This window comes from Pongo abelii, chromosome 2, assembly GCF_028885655.2.
Source record: "Pongo abelii isolate AG06213 chromosome 2, NHGRI_mPonAbe1-v2.0_pri, whole genome shotgun sequence".
NCBI classification, from domain to species: Eukaryota; Metazoa; Chordata; class Mammalia; order Primates; family Hominidae; genus Pongo; species Pongo abelii.
In genome coordinates this window covers 183,364,245-183,377,032 of record NC_085928.1, presented here as the reverse complement: position 1 = coordinate 183,377,032, position 12,788 = coordinate 183,364,245, and the positions used below count along the sequence as shown (strand labels likewise).

Below are 12,788 nucleotides of genomic sequence, written 5' to 3'. Positions count from 1 at the left end.
GAGTTGTAATGCACCTATTCTTTTTTTTTTTTTTTTTTTTTTTGAGATGGAGTCTCGCTCTGTCACCCAGGCTGGAGTGCAGTGGCGTAATCTCAGCTCACTGCAAGCTCCACCTCCTGGGTTCACACCATTCTCCTGCCTCAGCCTCCCGGGTTCACGCCATTCTCCTGCCTCAGCCTCCCTAGTAGCTGGGATTACAGGTGCCCGCCACCACGCCCAGCTAATTTTTTGTATTTTTAGTAGAGACGGAGTTTCACTGTGTTAGCCAGGATGGTCTCGATCTCCTGACCCTGTGACCCGCCTGCCTCAGCCTCCCAAAGTGCTGGGATTACAGGTGTGAGCCACTGCGCCCGGCCAATGCACCTATTCTTGAGAAGTTATAGAGGCCATGTTTATGGAGTTCTATAGAAAACACGCTTATGCTCTTCTGAATGATTTCCTCCCTAATCTCCAGGTGCTGGTTATTCTAGCCACTGACTCCCAGAATGAGCTGCTGTTTTTATGGAGAGTGACTTCAAGGAGAGTCAGGAGGGATGTGTTGATTTTACATAGAATTTAGTAGAAACGGAAGAATACATTTCTCTTGAAATTGCTCCTTAGACCTTAAAAATGTTAAAAAATTTTAAGTGATGGTGAGTATGATCAATGAGCATTAAAAGACAGATTGGCACCAACTAGATTCTCTCTCCCTTAAGCAAATAGGCATTTTGTCTTGCAATCATCAAATCTGGAGGGACTGCTTGGAGTACCATGTTGAAAAGGAGCATGGAAAAGAAGACATATTGTGTGAGGCAGAACGTTTCTAGTATTTCTTATGGAAAGAGTGCTCGGGCTAGAGAACCATATGTAGGCAGGATTGTGATAAGAAGAATCTTCTCATTTGATGACAGGTAATCAAATAATCTCAGCTTGATTTTTGTATCAACCAGTGTCATGAACAGACATTCTCAGAAAATCATACGTCCCATTTTAAGTTAATTTATTTTTAGTGGACGCAAACTCTTTCTGATATGAGTAATATGAACCAATTTTTCTGAGGACTATTTATTCGAAATAAATGTATAAGTGTTATTTCTAATCTGCAGAGGTCCTAAACCAAAATACTGAATGCAAAATAAGATGTATGATTTCAATAAGCATTTTTCTTTGCTTTCTACAATGATATTTCTCAATGTGTTTGTATGTGTGTGTTTACTTTTGAAAGAATCCAGAACGGCCAACTGCCTCTGCTGCCTGTCCTAGTCTCGATTTTTATTGCTTTTATGCAAGCAATGCTTGCTCCCTCTTCTCTATTTATTCATATCCTAATCTCCTTTAAATAACACCTCCTCCACTAACTTTGCTAAAAATATGACTCCCCTTTTTTATCAGTTCTGGCGATTATTACCTATACTTCTAAAATTCTAGTAATTATGTAATCATGGTAACTTATATACAGAATATATGGTGCTGATGTATGTATTACTGCTCTTTAAATAAAACTAATGCAGGAAGGCATTATGTGAAGATCTGGTTCCAGCTCTACCATCGCATAAACAAGCAAATCATTTTTTTCCTCTGGACTTCAGTTTTGTCACATGTAAACTAAGGAAGTGGGCCTATGTTAATCTAAAACCCACCATGGCCCTTTCAGCTTTTCAGCTGGAAAGACCATTGAAAATTTATTAAAGTTTTTAGAAATAAATGATTCCTTTGTACAATATGTTTTACAAACCACCTTAGGTCAAAAAATGTGATTTTATGCATTTAGTCATAAAGATGTGATTACAATATGAATATAATCTCTGAACCCCATTTAATGATCTGAGACTCTAAGCCATTAAATAGTACTCTCCATCTTGAAACCTAATATCTTGAATTTTTTTCTTATGGACAAAGTGACACAACTAGAGGATTAAAATAATTTAATTAATACTTTTATAGAAACCGACTTACTTCAGTAATACTATATCGTGTTTTTGATATCTTAATTGTATTATGAGAGAACTTCAAGAATATCTAGCCAAAATAAAAAAGAAGGATTTTCTTCATGCTCCATAAATCAACTCACTTTTTAAGCAAATCAGGTAGGTGAGAAGCAACACAGTGTTTTCTCTGTGGTGACTACAGCTACAATGAGAGAAAGGAGAGTGGCACACCTCTGGAGAGCTTGTTATTCATCAAAAAGTAAGTGCCCAGCTTTCTGACCACTTAAGAGCAGTGGTAATTTTCAAATACAATACAGGGAAGAAACACTGTTGTCTGTGGAATTGCACAGTAAGAACTGTCAAGATGTATCCACAAATAGTAGCATCTGACTGGTCCAACTATAGGCTTCTCTTCCTTTGATTTATATATATATATATATATATATATATGAATTCAATATATATGAATATATATTCATATATATAGATATATGTCATATATTCATATATATTGAATTCATATATATGATTCATATATATATATGATTCAGATATATTCATATGTAAATATACATATAAAATAAAATAGTACATCACCAATTTATACTGAATCATAAAATATGGTTTAGTAATGATAAAATAAAAAAGGGAAACTTCATTTTTACCTGTCAATTTTCTCTTGCTTCTTACTGATAATTCTTTAAAAGAAGAACATTTATATATAGTGATAGTTAATTCCTTGCATAAGTTTTCTTTGTTCTTGGTGGAAAATGCATTTTCTTCTTGCCTCCTCCCACTTTTGCATCCGCTATTTGGCTGTGATTTATTTAGTAATCTTTCTCATCCAGTATATTTGAGGAGAAGAGTTCCTAAATCCTACTTTTGTTCTGTTGAATCTTCTGCATTGCTTAACAGTTATTTTAAAGAACAAGTAAGATATGTATGGACAAGTCTCCCAAAACATGTAAAATATTAAAGCTACACATGATACAATAAATCTTAAAGTTATATAATATATGTTATATATTTTAAGCTTACCAGCTTAGAGTACATCCCTCCACTATTAGGTATTTATATCATACTAACTTAAAATGTGTAATATATTATTACAGACTTTATTTCTGATTATCTTAACCCAAAACAGATTTTAGAGCCAGGAAACATGTTTAATTTTAATTAGTCTAACCATACACTTGAAACACGAAAACCAAAGCCTAGAGTGAAGGGATCACAAGAAATGACACAGAGAGTTACTAGAAGAGTCTGCTCCCCAGACATCGTTTCTCTTCGTTTGTTTTCATCCTACTATTACTTCTTTTCTTAAGACTAGCTATATTTTATATATTACATAATTGGAGGGCAAATAGAGAAAAAAAAGAGATAGGATTATATTTTAATCATACTTTCTAAGAATTATGCAATAATTTCTCTTATCTAACTATTTGGAGATTATTAGTTTGGTTAATTAGTTATCGCTATGGCATTAGTTTGTTTAAAAAATGAGGATACATGTATAATTAAAGTTGCCATATTTCATTGACTCTGACACCTTTAACATATCTGAAATCAAGGTGCATTTTACAATTTCTTATGGCCAAGCAGTAGTGGAGGCATAGTAGCCATAGACTATATATGTGAAAATTGTTTGTATTCTTCTTATTCTTCTTAGCATGACCAGACAACCACCACTCCTGACAGCTCAGGACAATTTAAGGAAGGCAAATGAGTTCTGGTTGTTGTCTGAAAACATTCCATTGTCACATTCTGGTAAAATCAACAACACACCAGGATCAAATCATTCAGAAGGTATCAGCTGCTTGGAATTAAATTCTGAAGACAATCGCGGAGCCCTTAAAAAATAGTGCATCACCAACACATGCATACTATTTTCTGTGGAAAAACATGGCTATGAATGAGTCAAAAAATGATTCAGAAGAGTTTCTGAATAGGATAATTTTTTTTAAATTCTTAAGCCAAAGCATCTTGCTAATATATGTTTTATTCATGTAAAAGATGGATATATGTTAAAAATCTGTATCTATTTGTCTAAAAATCCTCCTTTATAGAAATATAAAGTAAAAATTCTTAGTAGGGAAGGATTGTGGAATTAATACTGGGGTGTTCTTCTTTCCACAGTGTGAATAAAATGCAGTGTTCTAGAATCAGTGCTCCTTGGTTTTGATAAAATATGGTCTATTAAATATAATTAAACATTTAACTCCCTAGCAGAGGTTTCAGGAACTTGCAGTAGCTTAGGCTCATTGCTATGAACCATAATGAATTCACAATGGATTTGTGAAATAAACCTTCTAATCATCTGGACTGTGTCCAGATAAGAGGGTTCAGGTAGATACTCAAAAACATACTTCCATGATGGTCATCACCTGACATAGAGTGCCCTCCACAATACAGATCTATTTAAACTCTATTTCACTACATTTCCACCTTCAAATATATCTTCCATTAAAGCAAAAAGGAAAAGCATCTGTTCCTGACCCTAAACACAGATGGGGTTACTAATTACCATTTTAAGCTTGATTCAAAAATCAATTCCCCTGGAGGCGAGGAGCCCAGTTCAGAGGTGGTTGCTGCGGTGTAAACAGCTCTAGGCGTGGAGCCTGAAAGTAGAGAATTGTCAATGGAATGATGAGATGCTCAGAAGGCACATTCTAATATACTGAAGGTAAGCCAAGAAGATCGCCAACATCCATCACAAAAGTTGCTTTGAAACAGAGATATCAACCCCATTCTTTTCCTAGTTTATGTTTCCTTTACATTGTGGTTTTGGATCCTTTATACTGAAGAGTTACTGCAATGAAGTTATTAGAATTCTATAGCTGGAGGGAAAAAAAGTTGAGACACAATTGATATCTGTTCATAGAGCAAAATAAATATAATGAATTCAATTTATTTATGTTTTATCTCACCTACACTGCCTTAGTTTCCCACCTGTCTGCAAACTACAATATGTATCTCCATAAAAATAACTCAAGCACAACTGCTATCTCTTTTCCCTGAAATCCTATTGCACCATATTGTACCTATTGCTCCTCTCATGCCACAAATTCAGTTTACCGAACATAGTATTGTCTAATTTCCAAACATATATTCATTCAGGGAAAAAAAGACACGTATTGAGTGATGTGCGATGGCACTCATTTGTTTGTGCATGTATTCATTACATTATTTCTCCTTCCAAAAAATAATTTGAAGCAGCTATGATTTAAAAAAACTCCAGAATAATCAAATATTGAAACAAAGTTAAAGTTTAAAAATGAATCCAAATAATAAAGCATAGTAAAAGAAGATGATTAAGGACATCTTTTTCAATTGAGCACAAAACTGGCTCTGAGCTTCCATGAAGTCAGGCAAAAGAATGAAAATAAAGCTTTCCTTGTTTACAAAAATGAGTCATAATGTTCAATGAGAGAGATACTCACTGGTATGTGAGCTGAAAATTAGATCCCTCCCTTGAGCCCCTCAAGTAAATAAACCGTTATCAGAAACAAAGAAGTAATTTTTATTTGTGCAAAGCATATATGAAGTCCTTCTTTATGAGAGTAACTGGCCAAAGGGTTCAGTCATTTCTCTTATTATCTCTGAATTATGATGGTGAAATCATATGACAAACATAGATGAGGATACGTGACCTGTTTGGTAAGGTGGACATCCTCTGATTTAACTATGGTTTACATTATATGATCATATAGATAGGTATACGATGACAAAGCAAGGTTTATAATTTAGACATGTAATATAGTATAATTTAGTATTTGCAATTTTATGCAGGACACATTCCTACATTTTCCAATTATTCAGTTTCTATTTAAAAAAAAAAAAACTCTGTAACATCATGAAAGCATGCATTCTACATCAGAAGCATGCAGCCAGACATATACACCATTCATTCCATGGATTCAAAGGCCATGTAATTATTTTTTCATGAATTTAATTTTCATATAGGCATTCCATATTTTAAGAGATTTGAGAAGGATAGGCATTTTGTTTGTGGAACTCCCTGTTAGGAGCCCCAGATAGTTATTGCCTCCTTCTTCCCAGTTAACAGAGCTCTGATTTTTCATGTGATGCAGCCAAGTCCACAGGAAAACAGACCTCTTCCCCAGCCCTCAAGGGACCGACCATGATGATCAAAAACAATCGTACAATGCATTGTCTCATTGCCAGTTATAAGTTAAGAGTGAAATGTGACATAGTTTTAGTCATTCAGGCATAAAGGGAAGTTTGCTGATATCTTCTGTGAAAAGTTTCCTTCTAGATAAAGAGACATATCCATGAGAAGAAGACTGCTTTTTCATTTCTGCTTTGAGTGGGGCTATGAGAAGAGGTGATGTTTGGTTCTGTGAAAACCATATTGTTTATCTTGTTTCCAAGATAAAGACTCAAGAGATTTATAGTGAAGTCATACCAGAGCCATGACATCCTTGAACTCCTAAGTTAGTCAACCCTGGATCAGCACACCTCCAGAATCTGGTTCTGTGAGATAATGAATGTATTTTTTGTTAAAGCCTTTAATTGGGTACTCTGTTACTTGCAGGCAAAAGCTTCCTAACAGACACCATCTTTTATATTTCTATATTCTATACAAAGTTGAGCAAAAATTTGCATTCAACGAACTTACAGAAAATATAAACAAGAATAGGAAGAAAAATGATTACAATCGATCAGACAAGATCATTGGTCGTCCATAGCAATGTTAATATATCTTTGCAAGACAGAATTATTTCCTATGATAGAATCCAAGAGTACTTATTGGTAGGTAGATGGTAGGCAGATAAGCAACCCAACTTAAAGTTACTATAGTCCATGCTAACGCATCTGTACCAGAATCCATTATTTTACCTACTGCATTCACTAGCATGTGTTATCTTTCTAAATACAAGCATTAGAAAGAAATATTAAAACAATAGAGCGCATTTTTATTTCCTTTGACATCTCTCACATGATTACTAAATAATTGGTAAGTATCAATAGCAAACTCTATTGCTTTATTCAATAGACTGGAGGAGAAGGGATGCCATCTGCAGAGAAAAATGTTATGAAGTGCTATATGTTTCCATTCTGCTCATTTATTTTCTAAGTAAAATATCATCAAAGGAAAAATATCACAGTATTATCCTAGTTACTTTATTAACATTTAGCATGTGGAAAAATCATATCAACCCTCTTTGATGGATGTTTATTTTGTGTTTACTCTTTCTCCTTTCTGAAGTATTTAGACGAATTTTATGTATTCATTCACTCTGCCATCACAGCAAACACTAAGTTTTCAAACCCAAATCCATTTCCCCTTCTTTTCTTGAAGATTCTGATTTTGTTGAAGGTAGTAAAATGCCACCCTAAAAATCTGTCTTCCAACCTCTCAGTTACCTAGAAGTAGCCAGCTGACACAGTCTGGCAGTGATATGAGAATGGAAGGCTATGGGGAGAATGTTCACACCATAAAAAAAGACACAATGCTCAGAGAAGCCTTATTTGGCCTCTTTCCCTCCTCTTCCTTCTTCTTATTTGTTTTTTAAATCTCATCATGTGTTCTCTACCACTTATTAAGCAAAAATCAAAAAGATCCTCGCCACCACCATAATGCAGGGAAAAAAAACAAAAAACAAAACAAAACAAAACAGGGGTAGGGAAGAGTAGGAAACAGAGAATTTCCTTCCTTCTGATCTCAGAGCAATACTTCTCAACCTGGGACAATCTGACCTCTTAGGGACATTTGGCAATGTCTGGAGATACTTGGATAGTCATGATGAGGTGGGGGTGGGGTGCACTACCAGCATCTGGTGGACAGAAGCCAAGGATGATGCTACACATCCCTATAATGTACAGTACACTCCCCCATAACAAAGACAAATAATTATCCAGCCCACAATGACAACAGTGTCAAAGCTGAGAAATCCTGAGGTAGAATACTGTTATCTTTTTCTCCCCCATTTTGGACCCCAAAAGCAGACACGAGTTTGGAGGCCCATCAGTGACCTTGTGCCCATGAGAAGAAAGGTTTCGAGATAATAGAAGAAGCCTGATAAAATGCTTAAGCAACTCTCTTCTCCTGACTTTTTATTATGTGAGATAAATAAAGCTTTATTTGCTTAATCCACGGTTAGCCAAGTTTTCTGTTACTTCATAGCCAAATATATTTACAAATAATACACTTACTATTCATTTATAGTAGACTCTAAGTTCAGACATAAAGGTAAGCTATCATTTCTGAATGACATGATAAATCAGGCATGTCTTTTGATCTCTGGCAATTCACTGTGCAGTGAGAAAGCCAACCATTAGAAGTGTGAAAGGTGGGCTACTCCCAGTATAAATACTGTGTTGTGGGAGCTCAGAGTAAGGGCACAGGAAGGAAGCAGCATGATGAAGGAAAGACCACCCAAGGAACTAAAATGTTTTTCTGTCCTACCATTGGTGTATATTTGGGGGGGTGGGGTGAGGGGCAGGGAATGGATCAATGAAGAAAGATTAACATAAGCAAACCACAAAATCCTAAAATGGTATGTAGTGTTGGGGAAAATAGTAATTAAGAGTCTTGTGAATGGACTAAAGAGTGAATTGAGAACGGGAGCCAGGAGGACAGTGTTTTAATCTACATAAGGAGGTTTAAGAATGAATTGTGAAAAGCACTGAGTGGCATTAGGGTTGTGGACTTTGGCATGTAATAATCTATAAGGAGCCACTGGCCAATGTTAATAAGATCATACCTATATTTCAGAAATAATAATAATATTAAGTCTAGAAGACTGGACTTTGATGATTCCATTTACAAATAATTAAAACATAACTGAAAAATCATCTTTCTATTGACAATCCAGTAAGATGGAAACTGACTGTAAACTTCACTTCAAAAACTAAGCCTTTAAAATGTGGCAAAGGTATATGTTACACAGTTGCAGTTTCTAATATTACTGTTAATTTAACTGTGTTTTGCTTACAAAAACTACCAATTAGTATTTGTTAGGTAATTTGTGAAATAACTCCTTTGTGTAAAAATAATAAAGAATTATCAAGATAAACCATTACTATGTTAAAAACTGTTTGTTTCAATACATGAAAACCCAGACAGATATGTGTCACTCAAAGCTATATCTGTATTAGTATTGTCTCACAAAAAGTTGTCAATAGCATTAAAATGTATGTGAAAAATTTTATAAAAAACTGAGATCTCAGATTTATAACTGTATTTTCTAGTTCTAGCTACTTAATTATCCTATAAAGAAAACCCTAAACAGCTAGCTTAATGTAATTTGAAGGGATATGTAGATCCTGCCACTGGATAACCATGTGAAAATAGTAAAAGCAGAATAAAATATAAAAATTTCAGAGTTGGAAGAGACTTTAGAGAGTGATCCAAGAAAGTCATCCAGGGATGCATAGGGTCATCAGGCCTTCCAAAACCCTGCAAATGAAATCAATGGAGTTCTCAGCCTACCTTCTGTAAGTGTATATTTCACCTTCAACTTCAAAGCCATTCAAACATTTACCTTTGAAAATATGTTATTACTAAATGTAAGTGGAAAATTTCACAAAATAAAACTACACTGAGGGAATAAAGAAAAGATTGACAGCAAGTACTTTGGGGGTAGAAGAAGGGAGACAATGGGAAGGACGGGAACTAAAGAAGCTTTTCTTACTCCACACTACTGGAACTCTAGTAGAATCTGCTGAAAGATTGACTCCCTCAATTTCTGCTTATGTTAAGAGGATTGGGAAGACTAACTGCAGAATAGCAGGCTTACAGAAAACAGTTACTTCTTTTAATCAAACCATGTAATCAGAAGGCCTGAGTAATGATTAACTTCCACTTTCTCTGTGAATCACTCAATCACTCTGCAGTGCAAGTAGACTTAGATTCATTCTCTGCCAAAGGCACAGTAAATTTAATGTTTTTGCATTTAACATTTAATATTTTAAATACATGAATGGCCCTTGCTTCTGAGCTCATTTCAAAAACCTTGTGTTCTGCTAGGTTACAATGGCTGATGGAAATGCTGAGACATTTTATAGGTTTTACACTCAAACATAGGTACACATACCCTTTCTCAGTGACATTTTAATATCTATGATCCTATTAATAATTGAGCACAATTAATTGTGAGAAATGCATTAAGACCCTGTAATTTTCATGTACAGCATGACAACTCAATTGATTTAAGCAAAAATAGTCTACCAGAGTTTGAGTATAAAAAGAGGGAAAATGAGTATATTAACTAACTGTAAAAATGCAGAGTAACAGATACTGGGTTAACTATACGAATTCACGTTTCCCAAGTCCTATATGTATCACTATGGCCCTGGAAATGCAAAAAGAAATAGTACCTTTGTGGAGGCCAACGGTTCAGGATTTAGAATTATCACAAATGAATCAAATATTGGACATGTAATATCCCTCATCTCTATAACACACTAACAACCTCCTCTGGAAGAAATTATTCCCAATGCAAAATCTCAACCTAAATAATTTTAAATTCAGGTGGTTTTTCATTTCTACTCACAAGGCATTGTGTTGAGGCGGGCAGGAGTCGGTGGAGAACGGTTTAAATGTTTGGAATACCTTCTCTTCCCAGGAGAGTTTATTGCCCAATAATGCATAATATATTAGTTGCTCAACGCGGGGGATCTAGGGAGTGACATCTTGACTGAAAACACACAGATCTGAAAACCACCTCGCAGGAAACGTTGTGGGGAAGAAGAGCAACTTTCTTATCCCTGTCAAACTAACCGGCGGAACCAACCCCAGAACTAGCCGGAGGGCCTGGGGAGAGCAGAAGGCTGAAAGCAGCTCCTCTGCGCTCCGCCGAGGGTTCAGGCAAGGGTTTTCTTCTGGAGGCGGCATTGTTCCTCCATCTGCTCAGCCTCCGTATTTCGCCAGGAAACCCTCCCCGCTTTCTCGTAAATCTGTTCCTTATTTCTTTTGTACCTCTCAGCCGATTTCCATGCTCTTGGTCTCTGTGGTCCCAGGGCACAGCTCTAGGGTGAAGAGCTGCAGTGACTGGGGCGCCGCTCTAAGGCTTTGGAGGCGACTGCACTCCCCCCGGGCTCTGGCAGCGTGCGCGCCGCACACTCGCTCGCTCCCTTCTCTCCGGTCTCTCCGGCTCGGACGGGCTCTCCCGGCCTCTCATCACCCACTCCGGCTCGCCTTTCCTGCCGTGTCTCCCCACGCCAGCTCCGCGCGCTCGGCGCTGGCCGCCCGGGCGCGCTCTCCGCGCCGCCGCCTGATCCTCGGCTCACAGCCGCGGCGCTCCCCCGCCCGCCCACAGGCCGGGACTCGGAATTGAAGGGTCAACCCTCCGCGGGGAGGCGGGGAGGAGCGGCGAGGAGAGCTGGGGCAAGTGGGGAGCAGCGGGTGGGGGGACTGAGGGGGGAACGGGAGAGTGAGCCCAAGAAGAAAGAAGATGCATCTGCTCCGAAGACGCCAATGAAGAAAGGACAGAGGGGGCAGGAGTGGAGTGGGGGAGAGAACGCCCACCAGGAGGGTGGGCAAAACGGGCAATTTACAAACTGCCGGGGCTAGAGATGCCGCGCGGAGGAGGAAGGGGGTTAGAAGGGTAGAAGAAGAAATGAGGGGAAGTTCCCACATCTCCCCAAAAGGTCAGGTTTGAAAACCGTGTCCCTTGAACGGGAGTCAAACAAGCGACTGGCCATGGTGTAAAAGGTGGATTTAAAAGGAAATTTAGTGTCATGTACTTATTTAGACACGGCTTCGTCTCGCTCAACTCTGGCAAATTACCCTCCAAGTGAAATGTATTGGTTTTATGCAGAAACGGAAGGCGAATCTCCTCCACTGTGGACTCCTCCTGAGATATTGGTTTGTTTGCTGGTTATCTTTCTTTTTAAATGAAAAAAAAAAGCGTTTGGGAGCTTCCATGAACCCCAACGCTTAAAAAAAAAACACCCAGTTTATTAAAGTTCATTATTTTTTATTGCTTTTATTTTCATCAGAGGATAGGGTGAGGGACTGGCACCTTCAGATGTTTAAAACACTTATTTAGGTAGCATTATTTTTTATAAAGGACACAATTCCTTAAAACCGCCAGAAAGGCTATTGGAAAACTCAGTTACTCGCCTGGGAAAGAGAGACGCATTTAAACTCTAATAGACGATTACACCTCCAGCACCCCCCACCCCCACCCCAATGGGACTGGAAAAGGGTTGAGTTTACAGAAGAGAGAGAGCAGAGAAGGGTGGGTGGAAGGTGGGGAAGGCGAAGGAGAGGAAGGGAGTAGGAAGTTCTCGGCAATCCCCGGGATTAAGGTAAACGCCGGAGCTCGGCGGACGCAGGAAGCTCCCTTACCTTTCTCTCTATGCCCCGTTTGCACCTGATCTGCAACCATAAATACTTCGTGGTGCTTAGTGTGCAGCCAAACGATGGCCGAATGTTAAACAATTCTTCACGCTCCCTCCCCCTTTTAAAAAACAAGCTCAAAAGAATGTTAATAGTGTTCTTGTTATCCATCGGCTCCAAAACATTCCGCTTCGTGGGGAGGAGAGACGAAAACCAGGCGCTTGGGCACGCGTATATGTATTTATATATTATGCGGTCGGTATATAAACATATATACGTTTCCTGCATGTAAATCCAAAAGAAAAGCACCACAGATGCTTCTGTAAGCGGGAGGGGACAGCGAAGAGCAAAACTTGGCAAGCCAAATGTATCCAGAGATTTCGTACCAGGAGCCACCTGCTTCAATATGCAGAATTTCCGAGATTTAGAGGGAGAAAGAAAAAAATTAAAAATAAAATACCCAAAACACACACTTGAAACTGGAAGACACCTATGAAGCTTGGAAATGGAGAGGATGAGAAGATCTCCCGGGGCTACACATCCTCAGCTAAGTGAGCAATCGCCTCCGAAAA

At 37.9% G+C, this 12,788-nt stretch overlaps 1 protein-coding gene across 6 annotated transcripts in view; it reads right to left on the bottom strand.

Moving 5' to 3' along the window:
• Positions 1 to 12,366, bottom strand: part of NLGN1 (neuroligin 1) — an 886,466-nt gene extending 874,100 nt beyond the window's left edge. For 3 of the 6 annotated variants that reach the window (XM_054553007.2, XM_054553008.2, XM_054553003.2), the window contains exon 1: positions 10,852 to 11,775. The gene's annotated coding sequence lies outside the window, so the exon portion shown is untranslated. Of the gene's footprint in view, positions 1 to 10,426; positions 11,776 to 12,225 lie in introns of those variants that run through there. The other 3 variants (XM_054553010.2, XM_054553006.2, XM_054553011.2) reach the window with 3 other exon arrangements.
• Between the last annotated feature and the right edge of the window lie 422 nt (positions 12,367 to 12,788).